The sequence below is a fragment of the Tachyglossus aculeatus genome, chromosome 18 (genome assembly GCF_015852505.1).
Source record: "Tachyglossus aculeatus isolate mTacAcu1 chromosome 18, mTacAcu1.pri, whole genome shotgun sequence".
Classification (NCBI taxonomy): Eukaryota; Metazoa; Chordata; class Mammalia; order Monotremata; family Tachyglossidae; genus Tachyglossus; species Tachyglossus aculeatus.
In genome coordinates, this window is record NC_052083.1 from 17,525,112 (window position 1) to 17,552,907 (window position 27,796).

The 27,796-nt window shown below is 43.3% G+C and overlaps 1 long non-coding RNA gene and 1 other non-coding gene across 4 annotated transcripts in view; both read left to right on the forward strand.

Annotated features, from left to right (window-relative positions):
- Nucleotides 1-26,305, forward strand: part of LOC119940109 — a 143,720-nt gene extending 117,415 nt beyond the window's left edge. For all 3 annotated transcript variants that reach the window (XR_005454881.1, XR_005454880.1, XR_005454879.1), the window contains exon 4: nt 26,272-26,305. This is a non-coding gene — a long non-coding RNA (uncharacterized LOC119940109). The remainder of the gene's footprint in view (nt 1-26,271) is intronic.
- On the forward strand, nt 2,303-2,440 carry LOC119940461. The gene has a single exon (XR_005454937.1). It is a non-coding gene; the product is annotated as a small nucleolar RNA SNORA7 (small nucleolar RNA).
- Nucleotides 26,306-27,796: the final 1,491 nt, after the last annotated feature.

Sequence of the window (27,796 nt, forward strand, 5' to 3'; positions counted from 1 at the left end):
GGACTGTCTCTATATGTTGCCAACTTGTACTTCCCAAGCGCTTAGTACAGTGCTCTGCACATAGTAAGAGCTCAATAAATACGATAGATGATGATGATGATGATATGTATATCACCGGTATTTATATATATATGTTTGTACATATTTATTACTCTATCTATTTATTTATTTTACTTGTACATATCGATTCTATTTATTTTATTTTGTTAATATGTTTGGTTTTGTTCTCTGTCTTCCCCCTTCTACACTGTGAGCCCACTGTTGGGTAGGGACTGTCTCTATATGTTGCCAACTTGTACTTCCCAAGCGCTTAGTACAGTGCTCTGCACACAGTAAGCGATCAATAAATTTCGACTGATTGATTGATTGATTGATCTCATTGTTGCTCCCTAGATTTCCCCTGTGTCTGTATGTAGCAAACATCATGTTCTACACCAGATGGGTCTGACGTGATGTAAGTCAGGGAGACTTACAACTCTAGACTGTAAGCTCCTTTTGGCCAGGGATTGTGTCTACCAACTCTGTTATAGTGTACTCTCTCAAGTGTGTAGTACAACGTTCTGAACACAGTAAGCACTCAAGAGATGAAGATTTTGTTGACATTTTTGAAGTTCTATGGCATTTCCTAAGGATCTGACCTTCGTGACTTCGAGGGTTGGGCTGACTCCTTGAGCAGTTTCATCTGCGTCGTCTGAGAGCCACACATAGCATTTGTGGACAGGAGTTAGGTCCCCAGAGGTTCTACAATTCAGACAACTCACTAATACCGAGTCAGTGCTCATAGGAACCTAAGCTTCTCTTGACAGGACATGAAGGGCAAATTGCCCAAGCAACTGTTACATGGCTAATTGAACTGTGATACCCAGTGGCAGGGAAGGCAGATCAAAATATTGTAAAGACAGAATGAAGGATATTTTCCAGCAATGTAGGAGACGTTTGGAAGATCTTTGCAGCAGACATATCACCTTGGGTTGTAGCAGTTGTCGTACTTGCTTCTACCTGACTTGGTAATTAGCCAGGGTTCTGAGTGGATAGAACACAGGCTGGGAAGTCAGAAGGTCATGTGTTCTAATCCCTACTCTGCCACTTGTCTGCTTTGGGACCTTGGGCAGGTCACTTCACTTCTCTGGGCCTCAGTCACCTTATCTGAAAAATGGGGATGGAGACTGGGAGCCCCATGAGGGACAGGGACTGTGTCCACCCTGATTTGTTTGTGTCCACCGTAGCTTTTAGTACAGTGTCTGGCACATAGTAAGCACTTAGCAAATACCATTGTTATGGAGAAGCAGCGTGGCTTAGTGGAAAGAGCACACACTTGGGAGTCAGAGGACGTGGGTTCTAATCCTGGCTCTGTCACATGTCTGCTCTGTGACCTGGGGCAAGCCACTTAACTTCTCTGTGCCTCAGTTGCATCATCTGTATAGAGAGGATTAAGACTGTGAGCCACAGGTTGGACAACCTGATTACCTTGTATCTGCCCCAGTGCTTAGAACTGTGGTTGGCACATAGTAAGTGCTTAACAAATATCATTATTATTATTATTATTATTATTATTATTATTTCCTTGTCTAAAGCCTTCTGAAAAACAGCAGCAGATGCTATGACTGGCAAGCACATTAGTGTGGAAAACAATCATTAATAGTATTTATTGAGTGCCTACCGAGTGCAGAGCACTCTACTAGACACTCTGGGAGAGTGCAATCGAGAAGCAGCGTGACTCAGTGGAAAGAGCCCGGGCTTGAGAGTCAGAGGTCATGAGTTCTAATCCCGGCTCTGCCACATGTCTACTGTGTGACCTTGGGCAAGTCACTTAACTTCTCTGAGCCTCAGTTACCTCATCTGTAAAATGGGGCTTAAGACTGTGAGCCCCACGTGGGACAACCTGATCACCTTGTATCCCCCCAGCGCTTAGAACAGTGCTTAGCACATAGTAAGGGCTTAACAAATGCCATCATTATTATTATTGCCATCATTATTATTATTATTATCATCATCATCATTATTACCATCAAGGATCGTATCTATGTAATATGACATGTGCTTTTTAGCTGTATATTCCTACATAGACACCACACTCCCCTTCCTTTCATCTCCTTCACACATACAATATGCTGGATTCTATTCCATATATCTGTGCTCCTTTCATCATTCTAGCCTCTCTCAAATTGGCTAGACTACTTAGAAAAGGAGCATGGCCAAGTGGGAAAAATACAGGCCTGGGATTCAGGAGATTTGGGTTCTGATCCTGGCTCTCTCACTTGCCTGTTGCATGGCAATTTCCTTATCTGTAAAATGGGAATTCCCCCTCTCAGGATCGCACTTGGAGACTTTCCAGTACACTACCAGTCTCGGCTATGGGAGGGAGAGTCAAGCAGAAGCATAACCACTCCATTCCTAGCTTGGGCAGTGGTTAGTGAGTGGAAGACAATCTGCTACAAAGTCAGAACTCGCCTGTGCTGGGCAGCAGTAGCGTGGGTGAGAGTCGAGGGTGGAGATTCAGTTTTACTGCGTGGAAGGAGGCAATGGTAAACCACTTCTGTATTTTGACCAAGGAAACTATGGATACATTATCAGAGTGATTGCAGGTGGAGGTGGGATGTTCTGGGAGAGATGGGTCCATGGAATCACGGGTCGGAGACGCCTCCACAGCATAAGACAAGACAAAAACCTGAGCTCGCTCCCTTTCTCTCTTTTTCTCCTCTCTCCCTCTTAGACTCAGAGCCGCCTGTGGGACAGGGACTGTGTCCGATCTGATGGCATTCTCTTTTCCCTAGGACTTGGCACAAAATAAGCTTTTAACAGATACCATTATTAGTGTTTCCTTCCCTGACTTTTTTTTTTAGTGTGCACACAGCATTGCTCTCTCTTATTCCAAAGTGTCTTTGTCCCTCCATGCTGGGCTAATTAGCCAGGTTAAGGCCCCGGTGAGTCCAAGGCTTCGAAGCCTTGATAACTTTCTATGCCGATTTTCCTGAAGTGTAGTAACTCCAGGCCTCTCTACCCCTGTTGAATTCGCTGTTTCTCTGAAAGCCATATATTTGATCACCATAGCCCTTGGGGAGGACAGACAGACCTAGCTAGCCTCTATTGTCCCTTGAGGTTAAAGAGCGTCCATTTGTAATTTTATCTGCTGAGATCATCACTCACTTGGAAAATTAGTTTTGTATTTATTAAGCGCTTACTCTGCTGCACCAAACACTATGCTATTGTAGTTGTCTTTCCTGTCGGCAGGCTATGGTCAGCTACTGCCGTGCTGTTGTGGACTGGGCTCAATTTACTCCCACCTTGAAGCCTCCACACCTCAACAGGCTTCACTGTATTTCCAAATGGCCCTGGGGCTTCCTCATGAATGCCAGCTTTTTGTGCAGCGTGGCTTAGTGGGAACAGCCTGGCCTTGGGAGTCAGAGGACGTGGGTTCTAATCATGGCTCTGCCACTTGTCTGCTGTGTGACCTGGGCAAGTTACGTAACTTCTCTGAGCCTCAGTTGCCTCATCTGTAAAATGGGGATTAAGACCGTGAGCCCCACGTGGGGCGACCTGATTACCTCGCATCTATCGCAGCGCTTTGAACAGTGCTTGGCACATAGTGAGCATTTAACAAATACCATCATTATTAATTATTATTATGCCTCGCCTGGGTTCTGGGGTGGGTGCAGTGAATTCTTGTGTGCTTACAAGCAGCTGGGCTGCCCCCCCCAACCCCCGTCTGTCTTTTTCTTTCCAATTAATCAATCAGTGGTATTTGTTGAGCACTTTGTACAGAGGACCTTACTATGTGCTCGGGCGAATACAGTGCAATTAAACTGGTATTCACTCATTCATTCATTCATTCACTCATAGTTATTGAGTGCTTCAGTGTGCAGAGCACTTTCCTTAGCACTTGGGAAGTACTAATTCAGCAACAGAGACAATCCCTGCCGACAACGGGCTGACAGTTTAGAAGGGGGGAGACAGACTGCCCTCAAGGAGCTTACAGTCTCTCTGTCTCTCCTGTCCTCATCTCTTTGTTTCCTTGGGTCTCCGTCTCTGAATCCTCACTCCTTGAAGGGCCTACCCCAAGTTCACCCTTCTCTCCACATGCCCCTTCTCCTCTTCAACTTCGCTGGAGTTGTTTTCAGCCCGGCACAGCTTAGGGAAGGGAACAGAGATGGAGGAGGGAGAGACAACAGGCTGTGAGTGGCGTTGGGAAAGACAGCTGTGGTGGATCTTCCTTGAAGAATACTTCATCCGGGGCAGCCCAATGGTTAAATGGGTCTTGTGTCAGGATTCCCCCTTCTCCAGAAGATTTTCACACTGTGCAACTTTTAGGTGAAAGGACTGAGTATCTTACCTACCAACCATGTAGTTTCAGGTATCCTTCCTTGCAGATGAGATGCTTTGTGATCAAGGTTCAGTCCTGACTAGAAGCAGTCAAACAAGTCATAGATACACTGCATTCCCATGAGGCTAGGTGCAATTTCAACAGCATGGCCTAGTAGACAGAGCACAGTCCAGGGAGTCTGAGGATCAGATTCTAATCCCAGCTCTGCCTCTTACCTGCTGTGTGACCTTGGGAAAGTCACTTAACTTCTGTTCCTCAGTTCCATGATCCGTAAAAATAAGGATTATACGGGCCGTGTTGCGCCTTTTACTTAGACTGTGACACCCATGTGATACAAGAACTTGGATGACCTAATTTATCTATCCCAGTGTTGGCTATGTAGTAAGCACTTAACAAATGTCACACTTACTATCATTATCATTATAAGTATTATTATTTTTTTTACTTTCTCATTAGATTTGAAAGATCAGCTGGGTCCTCTTGTGAATACTAAAAGGTCTGGTCTTCATTTTTCAGACTGGAGTTTTTAGGATACTAATTGTTAAAAAGTACCTTATTTTGCTTTTTTAAAGTACTTGTACTTACGATTGATTTGTTCATTGTAACAATTTTGGATTCGTAATACCTGGTTCTCCCTCCCCACACACTTTGTTTGAAAAGGCTGTCTAGACATCTTAGTGAAGTGCAGATTAAATCAAAGTTCTGGGTTGGTGCATTAATGGCCTAAAATCCCTGTTGGAGCTAATATCCTGAGCCACAACAGCCACTTCGGCATTCCCAAAATCAGACCAAACAGTTTTTCTCAAAACCTTGTGGTTTATTTTTCTTTCCTTATGAAAATATCAGTTAAGATGGGATCTTAATGACTCGTTCCTTCCTGAAAAGGAGTGAAACAAAGTTCTTAAAAGATACAAATCCTAAATCTCCCTGACACTTTCATGGCACTTTCTCAATCTCTGTTGGCAAAGAACTGTATTTTTTTGGCCCATGTGTCCTAGCGGCTTTAATTTTATAAACTTCATTCCGTGATTCTCCCAATTCTATCATCTAACTGGCTTAGCCTTCTACCTAAGAGGAATGGGCAAGAAAAGCCTTGTTTCAAGTCTACAGTTCCTCTGAAGAGTGTGTTCTGTGTTCACTCGATAAACCTTTTAAAATTCCAGAGAGGCAGATGAGAAATTGTTATAAAGAAAGGTTAATGGAGTAAGGATAAAAAAAAAAGGATGATAAAAAGGCAGGATGAATTCACAAAAAAGAATATTTGATTAAAAGCCAAGGATTCATGGTCTGACTCCAGAGTGTCTTTAATTAAACTGTAGTTTAATTAAAAGACTGGCGTGTGTTTATTCTGGGTATGTGTGGCATGTGGGATTGCGTTCACAGGGGCCTCTATGGCTTAATAGTATTTTCCAACCATTTTCTCTGAAAGATACCGTATTTGGCATATGGTTAAAGTAGATGGGCCGCGCTGTGGAAATGAGCATGGTCCTGGGATTCAGAGAACATACCTCTGCCATTTGTCTGCTGAGTGACCTTGGACATGTCACTTACTTTATTCTTGCCTCAGTTTCCTCACCTGTAAAATGGGAGATTCAATCCCTGTTCTCCCTCCCCCTTAGCCTGTGAGCTCCATGTGGGACAGGGACAATTGTGGTAGTTGTTAAGCAGTTACAGTGTACCGAGTACTGGGGCAGATACAAGATATTCAAATAGGACACAGTCACAGAGCACTGTACTAAGCGCTTAGGAAGTACAAATCGGCAACATATAGAGACGGTCCCTACCCAACAAGGGGCTCACAGACTAGATCAGCCATTTCTTCAGGTGACTGCTATGCTTCTTCAGTGCTTACTGGGTGCAGGGTATTGTAGTAAGTCCTTGGGAGAGTACTACAGAAATAGTAGTAACAGTATTTATTAAGTGCTTACTTTGTGAAGACCATTATTTTAAGCACTGGGGAATAATAATAATACCCAACTTGCTTGTATCCACCCCAGCACATAGTAAGTGCTTAACAGATACAAATTATGATTATTATTATGGTATTTGTTAAGCACTTACTATGTGCTGGGGTGGATACAAGCAAATCGGGTTGGACGTAGTCCCTGTTCCACATAGGGCTCACAGTCTCAAGTCCCGTTTTACAGGTGAGGTAACTGAGGCACAGTGAAGAGATTTGCCCAGGCCACACAGCAGACAAGTGGCAGAGCCAGAAATAGAACTCATGAGCACCCAGCTGAGAATCATACACGGTGTCTGTCCCTTTCGGGGGCTTATAGCTTTTGCAGACACAATTTCTGCCCTCAAGGAGTCATGGAAGGCCAGTAACAAGGTTTATATTGTTCTTGGCATAATTCATGCAGTTAGTGGGAAGTGAAGACTATCTCTATTTTGCCCTGTGGGACCTTAGCCTTTTCTGAGATTTGCTACTGGAAAAATGCCTCTTTCCTTCAAAGTATCTCCCAATTCTCATTCCGGGGCCCCTTCTGTTGACAAATCACTGCCAGCCTCACCTCGTTACTCTTCAGAATATCCCTTTTAGATCCCACATTTTACAGCTACACCTCCCCTGCCTTCTTGAGGACCATCACGTCAGACCACAGTTGGCTTCTTACACGGGTAATTTTCAATGCTGGTTTGGGAGTCAGAGCTATAATTCCTCTCAGAAATGTTATACTGTTATGTAGTTACTTCCAACTAGTGCACTTGTGGAAGCTTGCTGAGGGTAAGGAATATGTCCGATCTCTCTATACTTTTTATATCTTTGAAGCACCTTCGTAGAGGGCAAACCCAGGCTTTAAAAACAAACAAAAAAAATCCCCTCAAACCCAGATGTCCTTTAATATGCAGACATCTGCAGCTCCCAAACAGACTATTTTGGGATTCCCTCACAGCTGCTTAAATCTAGGCAGACAGGAGATTTCTGACTGCGAGACTGTGGGGTTCCATGCCTACTTTATGACTTGCCGGGTGCCTTCCCACTTGCCAGCTACTAAATAGGAGCACTAGGAGACACAGTGTGGCTTAGTGGGTAGAGCCCGGGCCTGGGGGTCCAAAGGATCTGAATTCTAATCCGGGTTCTGCCCCTTGTCTGCTGTGTGACCTTGGGCAAGTCACTTAACTTATCAATGCCTCAGTTCCTTCATTTACAAAATGGGGATTAAGACTGTGAGCCCTATGCGGGGCTGGGACTATGGCCAATCCATTTACCTTGTATCTACCCCAGTGCTTAGTACGGTGCCAGGCACATAGTGAGCACTTAGCAAATGCCAATATAATAATAACATTAGTAATAACAATAATTATTATTATTACTGCTAGCCCTTCCCCATCCTGGGAACATCCCCGCCCACTCTCATCTTACCACCTCCATTTGGAGGCCAGGGATAGAGACCCAGAGAAGCAGTGTGGTCTAGTGGTTACAGCAAGGGCCTACAAGTCAGAGGACCGGGGCTCTAATCCCAGCTACACCGCTTGTCTGCTGTGGGGCCTTGGGCAAGTCACTTAACTTCTGTTCCTCAGTTTCCTCATCTTTATAATGGTTCCCCAGTCCTCAGGAAACGCCGGTGGTTGCCCATCCACCTCTGCATCAAGCAAAGACTCCTCACCATTGGCTTTAAAGCACTCAGTCATCATGCCCCCTCCTACCTCGCCTTGCTTCTCTCCTACTACAACCCAGCCCGCACACATCGCTCCTCTAACGGTAACCTTCTCACTGTATCTCGATCTTGTCCATCTCCCCACTGATCCCTCACCCAAGTCCCGCCTCTAGCCTGGAACGCCCTCCCTCCTCCAATCCGACAGACAATTACTCTCTCCCGCTTCGAAGCCCTACTGAAAGCCCATCTCCTCCAAGAGGCCTTCCCTGATTGAGCCCCCCTTTCCTCTTGTCCCCCTCCCTTCTGCCTCTCCCTGACTTGCTCCCTTTATTCATTCCCCCTCTCAGCCCCACAGCACTTATATACATATCTGTCATTTATTCATATTAATGTGTGTGTCCCCCTCTAGACTGTAAGCTTATTTTGGGCAGGGAAAGTGTCATATTGTACTCTCCCAAGTGCTTAGGACAGTGCTGTGCACACAGTAAGAACTCAATAAATATGAATGAATGAATGGTTATTAAAGCCTATCACTCCTGCCTAGACTGTGAGCCCCAAGTGGAACAGGGATTGGGTCTGGCCTGATAAATTCGGATCTACCCCAGCACTTATTACAGTGTTTGGACCATAGTAAGCAGGTAACAAATACCATAATTATCAGTTATTATTTATCAGTGGGTGACTGGGCTGGTGTCTGAAGCTCTCTGAAAGGACTATAGGTATGTGGTTTCCCCAGACTTCACTGCGATCTGTAAGCAATCCCTGCAAATGTAGGCCTGGGGAGAGATTTTTCTTCTCACCAGGCTGATTTGGTGAAATTTTCCACTAGTAAAATCTTGCTTAAAAAAAAAAAAAGTCTTGCGTGTATGGACCTGTGTGCCACCTGCCAAAGAACTGAGCAGTTATTCAGTAGCATAAGAATCTAAGAATGTCAGCCATGCCATGATGGATCAGGCTAATGGCTAAAGGAAGCTTGGTGGGATTGAGACAAACTGTGAAAACAAAGAAAATAAACAAGGAAATAGTCTCAATAAAGAGCAGTATCAAAGAGGGAGTGAATGCTATCAAACGAGGGAGTTGAGATGGTATTGTTATCGATTCTGACAATTGATATAGTGGATAATCTTACAAAATCCTGATAATCAGTTTGGATGAACCAAATTGTCTCGAGAGACAACTAACTGTAGAAGCAACATAAACCTTAAAATGCTATCTTTGCTTTATTGGACTGAGCACTCTTTAGTGTGTTCTAAGAAGTTATTTAGCCACCTTTTTACAAGGAAAATCTTATATGTTTCTGAGATTTATGTTTACATGGCTCCCGATTTAGGTTCTGCTCCTGTCTCAGCATCTGACTGACTCACTGAATAGCCTCAGGCCCTTCATTTCAACCTTTGGGGCCTCCGTCTCACCCCTTGAAAGATATTTTTGTTCTCCCCACCTAAAATTTGTTAGTTTAAACAGATCCTTCTGGCACATGGGAAATCCAAGTTGGAATATTCTTTTTAGGTACCTTTCAGCCTGGGACACCTTCCCTCCTCAAATCCGACACAGTTACTTTCCGCCCTCCCGTCAAAGGTTTATTGAAGGCACATCTCCTCCAAGAGGCCTTCCCAACTAAGCCTCACTTTTCCTCACCCCCCACTCCCTTCTGCATCACCCTGACTTGCTCCCTTTGCTCTTCCCCCACTCCTAGCCCTGCAGCCCTTATGTATACATTTATCATTTTATTTGGTTGTATTGATGTCTGTCTCCCCCGCTGTAGACTGTGAGCTCGTTGTGGGCAAGAAATGTCACTGTTTATTGTTGTACTTTCCCAAGCACTTAGTGTTCTGCACAGAGTTAGTGCCTAATAAATGCGATTGAATGAGTGAATGAATGAATATTTGGTGTCTGAATGTACATGGATAGCTGTGCTTTGTACTTGATGAAGATGGTACTGCAGCTGAAATACACCTGGGGGATGGGGAGGGTGGCTGGAGAAGACGTTACAGTGTCCACAGTCCTGACAGCACTGTGAACACAAAAAAACCGTGCTTTCTTTGCCAGCATGCTGGTTGTTTGTGCCACGTGGCACAGTTTTCCCTTTCTGCACTTTGTCTCACGAGACCTGAGGAGCTCCCGCATGAAAAGATGCACTGTTCTCCAGTGCTGGGCCCCAGGCGGGTCTGTCTGGGGCATTTGACTCCCAGTTTCTCAGCCGAGATGCAGCTGAGGGTTTGTGTTATTTTAAAATATGTCTTCTGTCCTCCTTGCTTCAGGTTTTCACCACATAGCTCACCGTACACAGTTGTTTGGGCATCCTGCTGTCACTTATTCAGTTCATAACCCATGTTGGGTGGCTGTGTTGCCGCAAACATAGCTTCAGTGCTAAGAGGATGATTTTGTTTTAGTGTGTGATCCAGACGTGCTCTTTTATGTTGAATATAGCCTGTAAGTGGTGCTGATAGGACTCCTTAAAAGTCAGATACGGTGTCTGAGGGGAGTTCTGGTCTCTTGAATAGCACTAAATTTCCATAGGCCTTTAGTTTATTTTGGAACCTAATGCCAGGCTGTTTCCCATGTCTGATGGTCTGCTAAAGAAGGTAATTTATTAGGTTTTCTACTTGTCAGTCATTGCATTTTTGGTCAGTGTGCTGCTAAGGTAACAGAATTCTGTGAAAGCACTTTGCTCTGTGTTTCTGATATAAATTTTTGTAATGTTATTTTTGGCTTCCTTTGTGCTGGCTAGCACATTATCTCAGCTTTCTTTAGATTTATCAGCCCATAATTCCTGGGTAATTCAATGAAGCGGTTTAAAATAGTTTGCATGTCTTCTAGGGTGTGTGGCTATAGGGCACAATCATCTGAGTATAGCAGTTCTCGATTGACTGTCTCCACGACTTTGGAAGTTTTGATGTTTATAGTTGAGGCTGAAGAGTTTCCCAGAGGAGTTGAAGTGTATTCCAACACCAGCATCTCAGTCTGATGTCACATAGTCCAGCAAGATTGGGTAGACCAGGGCTATAAACTAAATATACTTGGTGTATTTATGTACTTAGTTCATGCTTTGGTATATTTCACAGACTGTAGCTCTAATCAGAACTCTAAACACGACATTATTTTTTAGGTTTCATTGACTATATATCTGGGAAGCGCATTAATGGATGATAATCAGTTCTCAATTATTTAGGGGACCGTGCTATTTGTTAATGTTAGTGAGCCAGATCATTTATCCATTCAGCGACATTCAGAGAAACTGCTGACGTCCAACAGAATAGTTGAAATCCTTTCTTCAGGAGGCCCACCCGGATTGATTCCCAAATTATAAATTACTGTATATCCTCCATCTTCCATTTGAGCCCTTATTTTAATACACACAACCTTCCTTAGCACTTTTGTACAAATCTTTATAATCTATTACTTATCTCTAATTTATTATAGTCTCAGCCTCCCTTGCTGACTTGCGCCATCTGAATTCACTCTTGCCTGCTTTAAGCTGCCCTCTTTAATGCCCAGCAACATTATTTCTCGATCGTTATTGACTCCCATGCTCATTGCCCTCGCTAGTTGTCTAAATAATTAATTAAGGATATTTGTTAAGGGTTAGGATTATAATTTGTTTCAGATATTTAACACCCTCCTCAAACCCCCTGTTCCCCTACCTCCCTGTTTCTTGCCCTTGATTCATTCATTCATTCATTCAATCGTATTTATTGAGCGCTTACTGTGTGCAGAGCTCTGTACTAAGCTCTTGGGAAGTACAAGTCAGCAACATATAGAGACGGTCCCTACCCAGCAACAGGCTCACAGTATAGAAGGGGGAGACAGACAACAAAACAAAACATGTAGACAGGTGTCAAAACCGTCAGAATAAATAGAATTATAGCTATATGCACATCATTAGCAAAATAGAGTAGTAAATATGTATTGTGTATCCACCTCAGCACTTATTGAAAGAATCTGGAGTGATCTCCCTAAATTCTCCCCTCCAGTCCCTCCTTCCTCAATCAGTGGTATTTATTGAGCACTTACCATGTGTGGAGCACTGTTCTAAGCACTTGGGAGAGTACAGTACATGAGAATTAGCAGACAAGTTCCCTGCTCATCATGAGTTTATACTCTCTCCCCAACTTTCCCAGCAGTATCTCAAGAGGAGATCTCCTGCTGCCTCTCAAATCGAACCCTTCCACCTGTGCCTCCGACTCCATCCCTGTTCACCTTATCAAAATGCTTGCCCCAACCCTTCTTCCATCCCTGATTTCCATCTTCAACTGTTCATTGTCCAGTGGCTATTTCCTCACTGCTTTCGAACATACTCATGACTCTCCTATCCTAAAAAAAAAAAACCCTCCCTTGACTTCACGGCTCCATCCAGTTATCCCCCCATCTCCCTCCTACCATTCCCTTCAAACTCCTTGTACGAGTTGTCCAGACTTGCTGTTTCCATTCCCTGTTCTCCAGTTCTTTCCTTGAGCTGCTCCCTTCTGGCTTCCACCACTTTCACCTCACAGAAACTGCCCTCTCAGGGGTCACCAATGATCTCCTTCTTGCCAAATCCAACAGCCTCTTCTCCATCTTAATCCTCTTCAGTCTCTCAGCTGCCTTTGACACTTTCGACCACCCCCTTCTGGAAACGTTATCTGACCTTGGGTTCTCTGACACTGTCCTCTACTGGTTCTCCCCCTATCACTCTGGCCGCTCATTCTCAGTCTCTTTCACAGCTCCTCCTCTCCTTCCAGCCCCTAACTGAGGGAGTCCCTCAAGGTTCAGTTCCGAGTCCCCTTCTATTCTCCAACTACACCCATTCCGTTGGAGAACTCATTCACTCCCATGGCTTCAACTACTATCTCACATTAACACATTTATCCTATTGCCTTAACTACTGCATCCGCTTTCTTGCTGACCTCCCTGCCTCCTGTCTCTCCCTACTTCAGGCCATACGTCACTCTCCTGCCTGGATCATTTTTCTACAAAACCATTCAGGCTGTTTCCTCACTCCTCAGGAACCTCTATTGGTTGCCCATCCACCTCTGCATTAAACAGAAACTCTTTACCATAGACTTGAAAGCATTCAATCAACTTACCCCCTCCTACTTTACCTCCCTGATTTCCTAATACTACATCCCAGCTCGCAGACTTTGCTCCTCTAAAGCCAACCTAATCACTGTACCTCGATCTCGTCTGTCTCACTTCTCGCCCGTGTCCTGCCTCTGGTCGGTAATATCCACCCTCTTCATATCCATCACATGATCACTCTCCCTTCCTTCAATGCGTTATTAAAAGCACTTCTCCACCAAGAGGTCTTCCCCGATTAAGCCCTTTATGTTGTCTTCTCTTACTCTGTTTAATAATAATAATAATGGTATTTGTTAAGCGCTTACTAGGTGCAAAGCACTCTTCTAAGCGCTGGGGGGATACAAGGTGATCAGGTTGTCCCACTGGGGGCTCACAGTTTTAATCCTCATTTAACAGATGAGGGAACTGAGGCCCAGTGAAGTTAAGTGACTTGCCCAAAGTCACAAAGCTGACAGTTGGCAGAGCCAGAATTTGAACCCATGACCTCTGACTCCAAAGCCTGTGCTCTTTCCACTGAGCCACGCTGCTTCTCTTTTGTATTGCACTTGGATTTTCACACTTTATTCACCCTTCCCTCAGCCCCACAGCACTTCTGTACATACTATACAGAATATAAATATACATAATTTATCATTTATCTGTCTCCCCCTCTAGACTGTAAGCTGGTTGTGGTCTGGGAATGTGTCTACCAACTCTGTTATATTGTACTTTCCCAAGTGCTTAGTATAGTGCTCTGCACACAGTAAGCACTCAATAAGTGTGACTGATTGATTGACTGAGGACAGGGACCTTTTTATGGTATTTGTTAAGCATTTACCATATGCCAGGCACTGTACTAAGTAGATACAAGTTAATCAGGTTGGACACAGTCCTTGTCCCACGTGGAGCTCCCAATCCTAATCCCCATTTCACAGCTTAAGTAGCTGAGGCACAAAGAAGCAGTGATTTGCCCAATGTCAAGCAGCAGGCAAGGAGTGGAGCTAGGATTATAACTCAGTTCCTTCTGACTCTGGCCCTTATGTGCCAGGAATTGTACTAAGCGCTGGAGGGGATACAAGCAAATCGGGTTGGATATAGTCCTTGTCCAATGTGAGGCTATCGTGATACCTATTTTACAGATGAGATAACTGAGGCCCAGAGAAGTAAAGTGACTTGCCCAAGGTGACACAGCAGACAAGTGGCAGAGCTGGGATGACCTCTGCTCTGTCCCTTACACCATTCTGCTTCTCATCATGCCCTTCTCATCCATGAATTTCACCAAAAGCTTTTGAATTGATAATGATATTTTCTGCTTCTCCACTTTTCCTCTCACTGTGTATCTTTAGCCATTTCGTTGTTTATTGGAAGGTGGTTTTAGGGAGTGTTCTTCCCGAGTGCTTAGTACAGTGCTCTGCACACAGTAAGCGCTCGATAAATACGATTGAATGAATGAATGAAAGGAAGGAAAATAACAGAAATAATGTTTGCAAAATTATTTTGATAAAATGTTTGAGGGAGGCATAGCGTACAGGATAGAGCATGTTCCTGGGAGTTAGAAGGTCATGGCTTCTAATTCCGACTCCGCCACTTGTCTTCCGGGTGACCTTGGGCAAGTCACTTCACTTCCTGTGCCTCAGTTACCTCATCTTTAAAATGGGGATTGAGAGTATGAGCCCCATGTGGAACAGGGGCTGTGTCCAACACAATTTGCGTGTATCCACCCCAGAGCTTAGTACAGTGCCTGGCACACATCATCATTGTCAATCGTATTTATTGAGCGCTTACTGTGTGCAGAGCACTGTACTAGGCGCTTGGGAAGTACAAATTGGCAACATATAGAGACAGTCCCTGCCCAACAGTGGGCTCACAGTCTAAAAACACAGTAAGCGCTTAACAAATGCCATTATGATAATTGCTATTATTATGGTTATTATTTACCCGACCCAAATGAGGGTCTTAAATCTGTGGATTTAATTGTCCTTGGCCTCCTCCATTAACGTGGATAGTTGAGGATTGATTGTCTGAAATAACTAATATTTTTATTTGTCTCCAGGTTCAGAGTTAGGACTGGTGAAGTGGTTTTAATTTCTAGAACGCCCAAGACGTTGAAATTTTCTCCTTATTTCTTAAAAACCAGTCATTAGAAGTCTTGACGTTACCAGTTTTAGTTAGATGCAGGCAACTACAAGAGTCTGCTAATGGTTTCTAATTGAGAATTTCAACCTTTGAACTTTTTGTAGGCTTTCCAGAGGAGGGTGTTTATTAGGTAAATGTGCTTATATTATCTGTGTCATATTTTGCTTGTCAAAATATAATGAGCTCTTCAATGAATGCGCCTTCTGATTGAACACAACAGTAGACTCTAAAGTGACATCATGACTTGAATTGCTTTTTGTGGACATAAAGCCTACATTGTTAAAAAGAATAAATGCTTTGGCTAAGAGATGTGCCCTAGGACAGCTAGTTACTGTGCTTTTCTCAAGTTTGAAAACATTAGTGCATTGTTTTTAGGTTACCCATCATATTTATACTGTGGATCTTTAAGACAGAAGGGAGTTACTGTATAAGAACTTTTACATATACAATTTTAAAACATTGCCCTTCAGGAAAAAAAAATCTTCAATAGTTGTGCATCCTTAGGTGATATCTCATCAGCCTATTTTCCCCATGCATGTAAAATCATGTACTAGTAATGACTGTATTTGTCAAATGCTTATTAAGAGCCAAGTACTGTACCAAGCGCTGGGATAGATACAATATACCGTCTCTGTCTTACATGAGGCTCACAATCTAAGTAGGAAGGAGAACAGGTATTAAATCCACATTATACAGTTGAGGAAATGGAGTCACAAAAGAACTTGCCCAACTTTACAGAGAAGGCAAGTGGAGGATCCAGGATTAGAACCTTGGTCTAGAGAATAATAATAATAACAATGATGATAGCATTTATTAAGCACTTACTATGTGCAAAGCACTGTTCTAAGCACTGGGGAGGCTACAAGGTGATCAGGTTGTCCCACGGGGGACTCACAGTCAATCCCCATTTTACAGATGAGTAACTGAGGCACAGAGAAGTTAAGTGACTTAACCAAAGCCACACAGCTGACAATTGTTGGAGCCAGAATTTGAACCCATGACCACTGACTCCAAAGCCCGTGCTCTTTCCACTGAGCCACACTTCTTCTTTAAGCAACATGCCTGGTGGATAGAGCACGGGCATGGGAGTCAGAAGGACCCGGATTTTAATCCTAAATCTGCCGCTTGTCTGCTATGTGACCTTGGACAAGTCATGACTTCTCTGTTACTTCAGCTACTTCAGTTGTGAAATGGGGATTAAGACTGTAAGCCCCATGTGGGACAGGGACTATGTCCAACCTGAGTTGCTTGTATCTACCTCAGTGCTTAGTACAGTGCCTGGCACACAGTAAGTGCTTACCAAATGCCACGTTACTGTCATTATTCTGTCTCCCAAGGCTATCACTCAATCAATTGTATTTATTGAGTGCTTACTATGTGCAGAGCACTGTACTAAGTGCTTGGGAGAGTACAACAGAATTATCCAACATGTTCCCTGTCCTGTTTTTTCCACTGGGCCATGCTGCTTGGCTGTTGATCTTCACCTTAAAGGCTGGCGTCAAGAAGACCTACATTATTTTAAGTTCTGTAAACTTTCTGATGAACTTTTGGAGGAATTTGTTAGCCCACCTTTTTCTCCATCTGAAAAGCTGACATTCCCAAATCATTATTCTTATGACTGAGTAGGTTTTTTTTCCTAGAGAGGAAGGAGAGTTCTCAGTTCTTCCAGGTATTTGAAGCCCCTCCAGGGACTCCGTTCTCAATCCATGAGCAGGCAGAAGGCAAGTGTGACGATTTGTGTGGACCAGGGATTGGGGAGCAGAGGTAAATAACACAACATCTCTGTGACCTGTTTGGTTCTACCCCTTGTTTGGTCGAACGTGGGAAGCCGCATGACTTAATGGAAAGAGCACAGGCCTGGAATTCAGAAGACCTGGGTTCTAATCCAGCATCTGCCAATTGCTTGCTGTGTGGCCTTGGGCAAGTCACGTAACTTCTCTATGTCTCATTTACCTCATCGGTAAAATGGGGATTAAATCCTCCTCCCTCTAAGTTAGACTGGGAGACCCATGTGAGACATGGATTGTGTGCAACCTGATAAACTTGTCTCTACCCTGACGCTTAGTGCAGTGCTTGACATATAGTAAGTGCACAACAGATACCATTCTCTTCTGTAGTTCCCAGACCTTCCTTTCACTGATGAGCCTCTTAGGGAGGTTGTGGGGAAAAGCAGGAGAAGAGTCAGTCTGTCAATAAATAAGATTGACTGAGTGACAGTTTCCCATGGAGAGAGATTTCTTTGGATAGTATCAGGAGTAGCGAGCGGATGTTCTAGGTAATGTACTCTACAAAGGACACCTAAGATGTATTTCTTATCTGAAGGTCTGTTATGTGGCCCATTTCTTCTCTCTTCCCTGTATACACGACCCCACAGTTGACCACCACGTGATTTTGGTTAAGTGCATTGCTTTCCAAGGAAGCTATAGAAATATGAATTGCTCTAGAAATCTTTATCTACCAGGAGAGCCTGGGCTTAAAGCACATTATTTGCATATTTTAGAAATCCATAACCCTCTGCCCACAACCTACCACTTTATATTATATATGAAATACAGTGAAAAGATGCAGTACTTGATAAAACGGCTTGGTCTAAGAAAGTAATGTTTCATTCAATCGTATTTATTGAGCTCTTATTAATAATAATAATGATGATGGCATTTATTAAGCACTTACTATGTGCAAAGAACTGTTCTAAGCGCTGGGGGGATACAGGGTGATGAGGTTGTCACACGTGGGGCTCGCAGTCTTCATCCCCATTTTACAGATGAGGGAACTGAGGCCCAGAGAAGTGAAGTGACTTGCCCAAAGTCACCCAGCTGACAAGTGGCGGAGCCGGGATTTGAACCCATGACCTCTGACTCCAAAGCCTGAGCTCTTTCGCATTGAGCCACGCTGCTTCTCTATCTCTTCTCTATTTATTGTTTGCAGAGCACCATACTAAGTGCTTGGGAAGTACAAGTTGGCAGCATATAGAGATGGTCCCTACCTAACAGTGGGCTCACAGTCTAGAAGGAGGAGACAGGGAACAAAACCAAACATATTAACAAAATTAAAATAAATAGAATAAATATGTACAAATAAAATAAATAGAGTAATAAATGCGTACAAACATATATACATATATGCAGGTGCTGTGGGGAGGGGAAGGAAGTAAGCCGAGGAGGATGGGGAGGGGGAAAAAGGGGAGAGGAAGGAGGGGGCTCAGTCTGGGAAGGCCTCCTGGAAGAGGTGAGCTCTCAGTAGGGCTTTGAAGGGAGGAAGAGAGCTAGCTTGGCGGATGTGCGGAGGGAGGGCATTCCAGGCCAGGGGGATGACGTGGGCCGGGGGTCGACAGCCGGACAGGTGAGAACGAGGCACGGTGAGGAGATTAGCGGCAGAGGAGTGGAGGGTGCGGGCTGCGCTGTAGAAGGAGAGAAGGGAGGTGAGGTAGGAGGGGGCGAGGTGATGGACAGCCTTGAATCTGAGGGTGAGGAGTTTTTGTGTGATGCGTAGGTTGATTGGTAGCCACTGGAGATTTTTGAGGAGGGGAGTAACATGCCCAGAGCGTTTCTGGACAAAGACGATCCAGACAGCGGCGTGAAGTATAGATTGAAGTGGGGAGAGACACGAGGATGGGAGATCGGAGAGGAGGCTGATACAGTAATCCAGACGGGATAGGATGAGAGCTTGAACGAGCAGGGTAGCAGTTTGGATGGAGAGGAAAGGGAGGATCTTGGCAATGTTGCGGAGGTGAGACTGGCAGGTTTTGGTGACGGATTGGATGTGAGGGGTGAACGAGAGAGCGGAGTCGAGGATGACACCAAGGTTGCGGGCTTGTGAGATGGGAAGGATGGTAGCGCTGTCAACAGTGATGGGAAAGTCAGGGAGAGGGCAGGGTTTGGGAGGGAAGACAAGGAGTTCTTTCTTGGACATGTTGGGTTGGGTGTATAGCCTCTCTAGTAAACTGTATTTTTATAGACCAGGAGACCATCTTGGTGGTGATGATTCATGAGAAAGCCCCTTTGATAGCCCTAGTGTGATTCTGGCAAAATGTGATTTTTATATTTTTTTTCCCTCCGTGGAATAAACACCACTGTTGATTGAAGGTTTGGAGAGTTTTTATATATTACTGTGCCATCTCAATAGAGAGAAAGTGAAAAAGAGAGAGAGAAAGAAGAGGATGAAAATTATCAGGATAATAATTTCATTTCCTGAAACACCCTCCAAAAGTAGGAAAGATAGAAATTGGTTTGAAAGAATTGAATATTGGAGAAAACACAGATTTATCTTTTTTTATCTGAACTTTCAGTTGGAAACTTGCTGTAAATTGAATAGATATGGAATTTACTGCAGGACTGACTCATTTGATCAACTGGCTTATTAGATATCTAATATTTGTAATACAGTCTTGCTCCTCTAGAATTCCCTGGTTTCGATGACTACAAAAAACAAATTTTATGTGCTCAAATACTCAGAGATTTCTATCATGAGTATAGTCATGAGGTTTGGGTTTGTTTTTTTCTAAGACGATGCCAATCTCCATTAGTGGTTTATTAGCTTTAGGGGAAAAATAATAAAGTTCTTGAAACAATTTTTCTTTATTTCTTTGTGGAGCCCCTTTAACGGAATGTAGGAGTTTGAAGATTCAATCAACTTTGTAAACAAACCATGTTTTTACATGGGGTTATTTGAAAATAAATCAGACTCTAATTCTAAAAGGATAACATAGTTTACTGAGGAATGTGAACTTAATTAGATTTTAGGAGGTCTGGTTTCTCACAAGGGAAACAGAACTGAACGGACTAAAAATAAGCAGAAATCAATATGATTGATAAAAAAAGTTTGTTTTGTTTTTTTTGGTCCCACTCAAGGTTTAAAAGGAATGTAATGCCGAACTTTCTCAGGGAAAAGCTGGGTCTTGAGAGTAGATAGGCACATTTGAAGCATCAGTGCTTTAGGATATTTTGCGGCTTGTCTTGTCTTATGCCGTCGAGTCATTTCCGAGCCATAGTGACTCCATGGACACATCTCTCCCTGAACGCCTCACTCTCCATCTGCAACCTTTCTGGTAGTGGATCCCTAGAGTTTTCTTGGTAAAAGTGTGGAAGTGGTTTATCATTGCCGCCTTCCGTGCAGTAAACTCGAGTCTCTGCTCTCTATTCTCTCCCGTGCTGCTGCTGCCCAGCATGGGTGAGTTTTGACTTGGAGCTGTGCTCAGCTGGATCTCGGTTACTTCCACCCTCTCGTTCTGCCACTGGAGAAGTCGAAAGTGGAAGGAGAAAGAAGGAAGGAAATGATCTCTCTGCTTCAGAATGGCTGTGTCCTGCCAGGGCGTTGTGATTCAGAGGACACTGCTCTAAGGAGGCATGGCCGCTGCTGAAGACTGGTGATTTAGGGAGTCACAGAAAAATTCTTTAACCACTGCTAGCCTGGCCCTTCCACTGCTTCAGTGAAATCTGATGACAGACACGAACCCTTAGGTAAAATGCACAACTGTTCATTTCTAGGCAGGTGAGCATAGCTTGAGAGTGGCATTTAAGAAGCCCATTACATGAGGGCAAAGTCAAAGTACTCTTTTCACCGTAATAGATTACCGAGGGAGGTTGTAGAGCGTCATCCCTGAAGTTCTTTAAAAACTGAACAGATGACCATCAGGCCTGGAGAGTTTAATCATTTCCTTGCTGAGGGCAAGGGTTAGTCCAAGTGACCTCTCAAGGTCCTTTCTACTTTATTCTTTGATTGTCTGAAAAACACTGTGGATCACCTGACCCACACCATTATCCCTTCAGGATTCACCATCTGGTGTCCAAGAGAACCACTAAAACGATTTAGCATATTGCAGCTCAACCTGGGATCGAAGTTTTCAGTTTGAGGCTGAGAAAGTAAAAATAGTGAACTGGATCAGCCAGAGTTCTATGATCCTGGTATTTTGATTGATTTCATAAGTAGAATTCCTTATCTAGAAATTCCCTGGGTGGTGTTTGCTGTCAGCTATACAAATAAGTGGCAGCGTGACCAGCAACTTTCGATGGATCTCGGAGGCAATGCTGAAGAGACCAGACACTCTAAAGGTAGTTCAGGAACTGTTTTAGTTTTTTTCTACAGTTTTGCTCTAAGAATGGGAGCTACACAGATGAGACTGAAGGGAAGATATGAAGCAAATGACCGTATTTTCTGGAACTCAGAGAGGCAGAGGGCAGGGCTTCTGGGAGGGGCGGAGGGGTTAATGATCCCAGCGTTTGCTTCAGCTTTCTCATCCCACCCCCTGCCAGCGCTCTTTGCCAACACTCCCACCACCTTGATCAACGGTAGGAATTTTCTGGGCTCCTTTGGCCATCTGTCCGGTGGAGAGGCCCAGACCCCCAGTTCACTAAGTCCCCCGCCAAAGGTGGTTCTGTTAATCAAAAGGATATGCCATTCAGAAACTGGTTGAAAAGAGAGTAGAAACAATTTTGAGTAAAAACCAGTAAAAAATAGGCAGCCCCAGAATACAACAGAGGAGGGCACTATGATACAGCAGTCCAGATAGCCCTTATGCCCTCTGTCCTCTCTGCTTGTTCAGGAAAAAAACCTAAAAAATATATATATACATATATATATATATATATATATATATATATATATATATATATGTATATCTGATTTGCTTATTTAGAATGAAGGCATTTCTTCCTGCAGTTACGATATCGCTCTATGGATGTGGTTAAAACTCCTTACAAATCACCGAATTAAGGATTTATTTTCAGCTATAATGTAGTGTTGCATTTTACTTTTCTGAGACATTTGTTTTCCCTTAAGGGCTGAACTAAGCATTACATGTAATGACTATATTTTCCCTGGTCATTCATTCTTTCATTTATTTATCGAATTCGTAAACTGTGTGCAGAGCACTACACTAAGAGCTTGGGAGAGTATAATACAAGAATAAACAGACACATTCCCATAACAAATTTACAGTCTAGAGGGGCCCTGAGTCTGCTATAGTAAGGCATCTTTGTTTCATTAATGGCGATTTGTTTGGCTAAATTGGAAGTCTGACTCTAAAACTCATGCTGATGTTATCTTCGTTATTCATTCAATCGTATTTAGTCTGCGGGGTTGCCATTTGGGCAGTACTTTATGGTCCAGGCGGGTACTTTTCTGCTTTAGCTGATGGGGGGGGTCACATCTTCTAGACGTCATTTTCTGAGTCCTGCTGGAGTGAATCAGGCAGTAAACCAGGTGAATATCCCCTTTTGAAAATGGGAATTGCATTCCTATTCTCCCTCCCTCTTAGTGAACCCTATGTGGGACAGTATATTGACTGTGTACCTCCATCTCGTCTATCTCTCCACCTACCTCTCGCCGACATCCTGCCTCTGACCAGGAATACCCTCTCTCTTCATATCCAATAGACAGTTACTGTCCCCACCTTCAAAGCCTTATTGAAGGCACGTCTCCTCCAAGAGCCCTTCCCTGATGAGACCTTCATTCCCTCTTCTCCCACTCCTTTCTGCGTCACCCTTTATTCACTCCTCCCTCAACCTCGCAGTGCTTATGTACATATCCATAGTCCATTTATTTGTATTAATGTCTGTCTCCCCTTCTAAACTCTCTGTGGGCCGGGAATGTGTCTAACGACTCTGTAATCTTGTAATCTCCCAATTTCTTAGTACAGTGCTCTGCCTACAGTAAGTGTTCAACAAATATGATTGATTTATTGACAGGGACTGTATCCAACTAGATTATCTTGTACCTGCCCCAGTGCTTAGTACAATGCTTGACACAAAGAAAGTGCTTAACAAGTACCCAATTATTGTTCTTAGTATTACAGAGAATTAAAGTCACTTGTCAAAGATCCCACAGCAGGCAAGTGGCAGAGCTCAGGCCCTCCGCCACCCACTGTAGATCTTTCCACTAGGCCACACTACTACTCTAAGTCGACTTGAAACTAATAATAATAATAATAATAATAATGTTATTTGTTAAGTGCATACTATGTGCTGAGCATTCATTCATTCACTCATTCATTCAATTGTATTTATTGTGCACTTACTGTGTGCAGAGCACTGTACTAAGCACTTGGAAGGTACAATTCAGCAGTAGAGACAATTCCTGCCCACAATGAGCTTACAGTCTAGGGCACTGCTCTCAGCACTGGGGTAGATACAAAGGTAATCGGGTTGTCCCACATGGGGCTCACAGTCTTGATCCCCATTTTACAGATGAGGTAACTGAGGCACAGAGAAATTAAGTGGCTTCCCCAAGGTCACACAGCAGCCAAGTGGCAGAGCTGGGATTAGAACCCACATCCGCTGACTCCCAAGCCTGTGCTCTTTCCACTAAACCACACTGCTTCTCTAATGTAACTGATCTTCCTAACGGCTCTCCGTAGGTCAGAGAAATAACCCACCATAAAGAGGTGACCTAGCTGTTTTTGGATATCTGAAGCGTTTTTATGTGGAAGATGTTGACCATTGGTTTTCCCCAAACGAACAAGAGAAACTACTTAGGTTTTAGCAAGAAACAATATGGTTAGGTAGACACGCCTTCCTTACTGTCTTGTAGGTAAACCATAGAACAGAGGGGAAAAAAAAAGATAGCCATCTGCCCTGCTAATTAGGGCATTTATCTTCCTGGAGCTGGTGAATTGGAACATATGATCTTCAATTCTGAGGCTATAATCACTCACTTAAAGTTTTTCACCCATTTTAAGTGGCAGTTAAGAAAGTTAGAAGATGACAACTGCAACTAGAAAAATAAATCCCCTCAGTACTGTTAATATAAATCAGTTGAATTCCTCATGAACTTTCCAGTTAATGCATATTCCAGGCAGCTCAGTTTGAATGTGGGGAAAAAAAAAAACCTAGCAAGCAGAAAGAGCAGAAATTGAAGGGGGTCTCGGTGTTTTCTGACTTTTATTTCTGCCATTTTCCTACTTGAATTCAGAATTTGGCTCTCTCTTGTCAATCAAAATGTGTACAAGTCCACTGGTTTACTTTTCTTTTGAGTGTGTCGCAACAATTATAAAATAAACAACTCGCTTGAATGCCTTGTGTGGAGGTCACGGAAATAAACAACCCAAATGGAAATTTCCCAAAAAGTGTGCAGCTGCAGGTTTAGGCCCTGGGATTTATCTGACAATCTCTTCCTAGGCAGAATTCCAGCAACTGGGTTTATGATACAGTTTGGTGTTAACGTATGCTGATGGCTCTCCTGAAGTGGTGGCCTAGAGATCAGATCATCCGGAGAATTTGAGTCAACTATATTTTTCAAGAAGCTAATGGGGGCACTGTACTAAGAATTGACAAATGATGTGAAAGATGCAATCCCTGCATTGAGGAATGGGCAATTTAATAGAGAAACTCATACTTAAATGATTGAATATACTGTAATTAGGAATGAAAATAGGTATAAACAGTAGACACATGTGAATGAATAAATGAACAGATTAGCCCATTAGTACTGAGGTGAGTGGAATGATGGGTGGCTTTCAAGAAGTCCTCTTGGAAGAGGGAAGATTGTGAGTAGTGAGCCAGAAGGAGAGTCACAATCCAGGGATTATTAGAAAGTTTGCCTGAGAAGACTGAAAATAACTTTAGACAGTAAACTTGTGGGCAGGGAACATGTCTACCAACCCTTTCGTGTTCGTACTCTCCAAAGACTCAGTGCAGTGCTCTGCACACAGTAAGTGCTCAGTAAATATGATCGATTGATCAGGAAATACCATATTTACCTGCATAATTGCCTCCACAGCATAATCACTGCCCTCCCCATCCCAAGATTTTTGAGGAGCGAGTAAAATAGTTTTTTGTTTCCACACACTGGTAAATGTAAGTCAGGAAGGTAGCACGTCCCGGGATAGGAAGACGAAAAGGGTCAGAAGACAGAGAATAGCATCAGGGAAGGAGAATCTCCTTTTAAAAAGAACGGGCTCTGGCAAGCGGTTGGCGAGCGGTTGGTAGTGAGATGGATAAGATCTAGGAACAGCAAATAGGTTGGTGGTTGAGAAGTGGTGTGTGCGGACAGAATTGTAGTAGGAGATCAGCGACGTAAGGTAGGAGAGCTGATTGAGGTCATTAGTGCCTTAGAGAGGACAGTTTCCATGGAGTGAAGGGGATTGAAGCCATATTATGCAGAGTCAAGGAGAGGGGGAAGTAGCCATTGGAGAGTGCGCAGTTGAAGATGGTGATCAGGGAGAGAGAAAGGGAGGGGGCAAGTGTTTTAATAAGGTGAAACCCGATTAACTTTTATATACCCCAGCACTTAGTTATAATAATAGCAGTAATAATAACAGTGATGGTATTTGTTAAGCGCTTACTATATGCCAGACCCTGTACTAAGCGCTGGGGTAGATACAAGCAAATCAGGTTGGACACAGTCCCTGTCCCACATGGGGCTAACAGTCATTCATTCATTCATTCATTCATGCATTCATTCATTCATTCACTCATTCAATCATATTTATTGAGTGCTTACTGTCTGCAGAGCACTGTTCTAAGCTCTTCGAAAGTACAATTCCACAACAAAGAGAGATAATCCCTGCCCTCAACGGGCTTAACTCTAAAAGGGGGGAGTCTCAATCCTCATTTTACATATGAGGGGACTGAGGCCCAGAGAAGTGAAGTGACTTACCCAAGGCCACACAGCAGACAAGTGGAAGAGCCAGGAATAGAACCCATGACCTTCTGATTCTCAGGCCCATGCTCTACTATGCCATGCTGCTTCTCCAGTATTTACATAATATATGTGCTCCAGCATAGTACAGTATTTGACACATAGTAACCACCTAACGAATACCACAATTATTACTAAAGAGGGGGATGTCACTCTGTTCTTCCAGGTAACAGCGAACTCTTGCAACGGTTGGGACAAAGCTGGTGTTCCACAACCAGGACCTTAGTGTTTTCTGTGCCAGATGTTCTTGTACTGATATTTCTTTACCAGAGAGACGATGGGTACACCTTTAACTTTTCTCGCAGGAACTTGACAGTGGAAGTTAATAATAAGGGTGATAAAATAAATGATAGAGTGATAGGAGCTTGTAAACTACTCCAGGGCAAAGATTCTGTCTCTCCAAATTAATTCTTTTTCTTTCCTGTGGTGGGGACTTGGTAAGGTGCTACCTCCAGTTGTCTGCCTTAAACCTTTCTGTGGAGTTTATCTTCCTCTTCTTGAAAGAGAAGTGACTTATATACTTCCATTTCTTTTTTCTTCAAGGTGGTGACACCCTGTTTCCTGCCAGTCAACCTCGAGTCGGTAAGTTGGCACTCACTATTTCTCTTACTTCCTGGCCCAACATTTGAACAAAATCCTACCTCCCGCACACTGCCGTTGCTGTTTCGATTCATTCGGTACATACAGCTCCGTCTTGCCTGCTACACTTTCTCTCAGAATAATCTAAGGTGCTTTTGGATAAGTACTTGGAGCGCATTTCACTATCTTAATTTGTTAAGAGTAGAGAATATTGTAGACTTCACCACTCAGAATCCAGTAGTAGAAAGCACTTAGACCCAGAGAGATTTCTGTCTCCTCAATATGAGTAGAGGATATTTTCCTTTGGACCCTTTCCTCTGGACGGTGATCTTTTAGTGGGCATTGAACATGTCTGCCAACTCTGTTGTATTCTACCAAGCACTTAGTATAGTGCTCTGCCCCTAATAAGTGTTCAGTAAATACCATTGATTCGGTTCTGCTCCATAGAGTCCTCTTTCTAAAGAAAATGCTAAAAAACCCCACGGGATACCTTGGATGCGGAAGAATCAATCAATCAATGGTATTTATTGAGCACTTACTTTCTGCAGAACACTGTACCAAGCACTTGGGAGAGTCCAGGTTAACAGAGTTGATAGACACGTTTCCTTCCCACAAGGAGTGAAGGTTGTGGATTCTTAACGGGGCAAATTCTTCATGATTCTGAGACACTTTTTTCAGTGGCCTTGAGAACTTCATTGGGGGTTGAACTAGAGGAAAAGAGAAAAAGATAAATGAGACATTTTTTGGTTACTAGATATGAGACTATGAATAACTATTACCAGGTCACGCCGAAGTCTTTGAAAGCGTAGCAAACTTTAATTAAAAAACTAAAATCTGTACTTAGATCAAATATCGGACGGCTTATTTTGTGCTCTCTTTACATTTCGCTTTCCCTGTTTTACAGTTCATTTTTCTTTCCTATCCACCCATAGCCGTATCTCTGACGTAGTAATAAGAACAATTGATGAGAAATAGTACCATCACTGGGCTCAGGTTGATGGTCTTTCCATCGTAGGATTTTGTGTTTGAAAGTAATAATGAGATGCTTATAGGACCAGTGTCCTTTTGGCACTTAGGTTGGTTCCAACTGTAAACCCTCACTTTCAGCTTCTCTACATCATCACCTTTCCTTTCGTTACCCATTATGGTTCCTCTTCCATTTATTTATTTATTCAAACCCTTCTTGAATTTACTGATATTTTCTGCATTCAAAGTTCCCAGAAGAAATGCATTCTGCTTGCTTACCACCCACTGTCCGAAGAACTGCTTCAGCTTTTTGCTTCATTCGGGGCCTCAGACACTAACTGATACTTTCTCTCTGCTTCACCTTCTGCTCTTTGTTTCCTTTATCCCCTTCTTCCTGTCATTTTCCCCTCAATACTATCCTCTATTTAAGTTATCACCACTCCTCCATACCTTCTTCCCTTCTCTTTCTCTTTCTTTCTCTCTTTCTCTCATCCCATTTCTCTTATGGTCTTTCCTCTCTAAG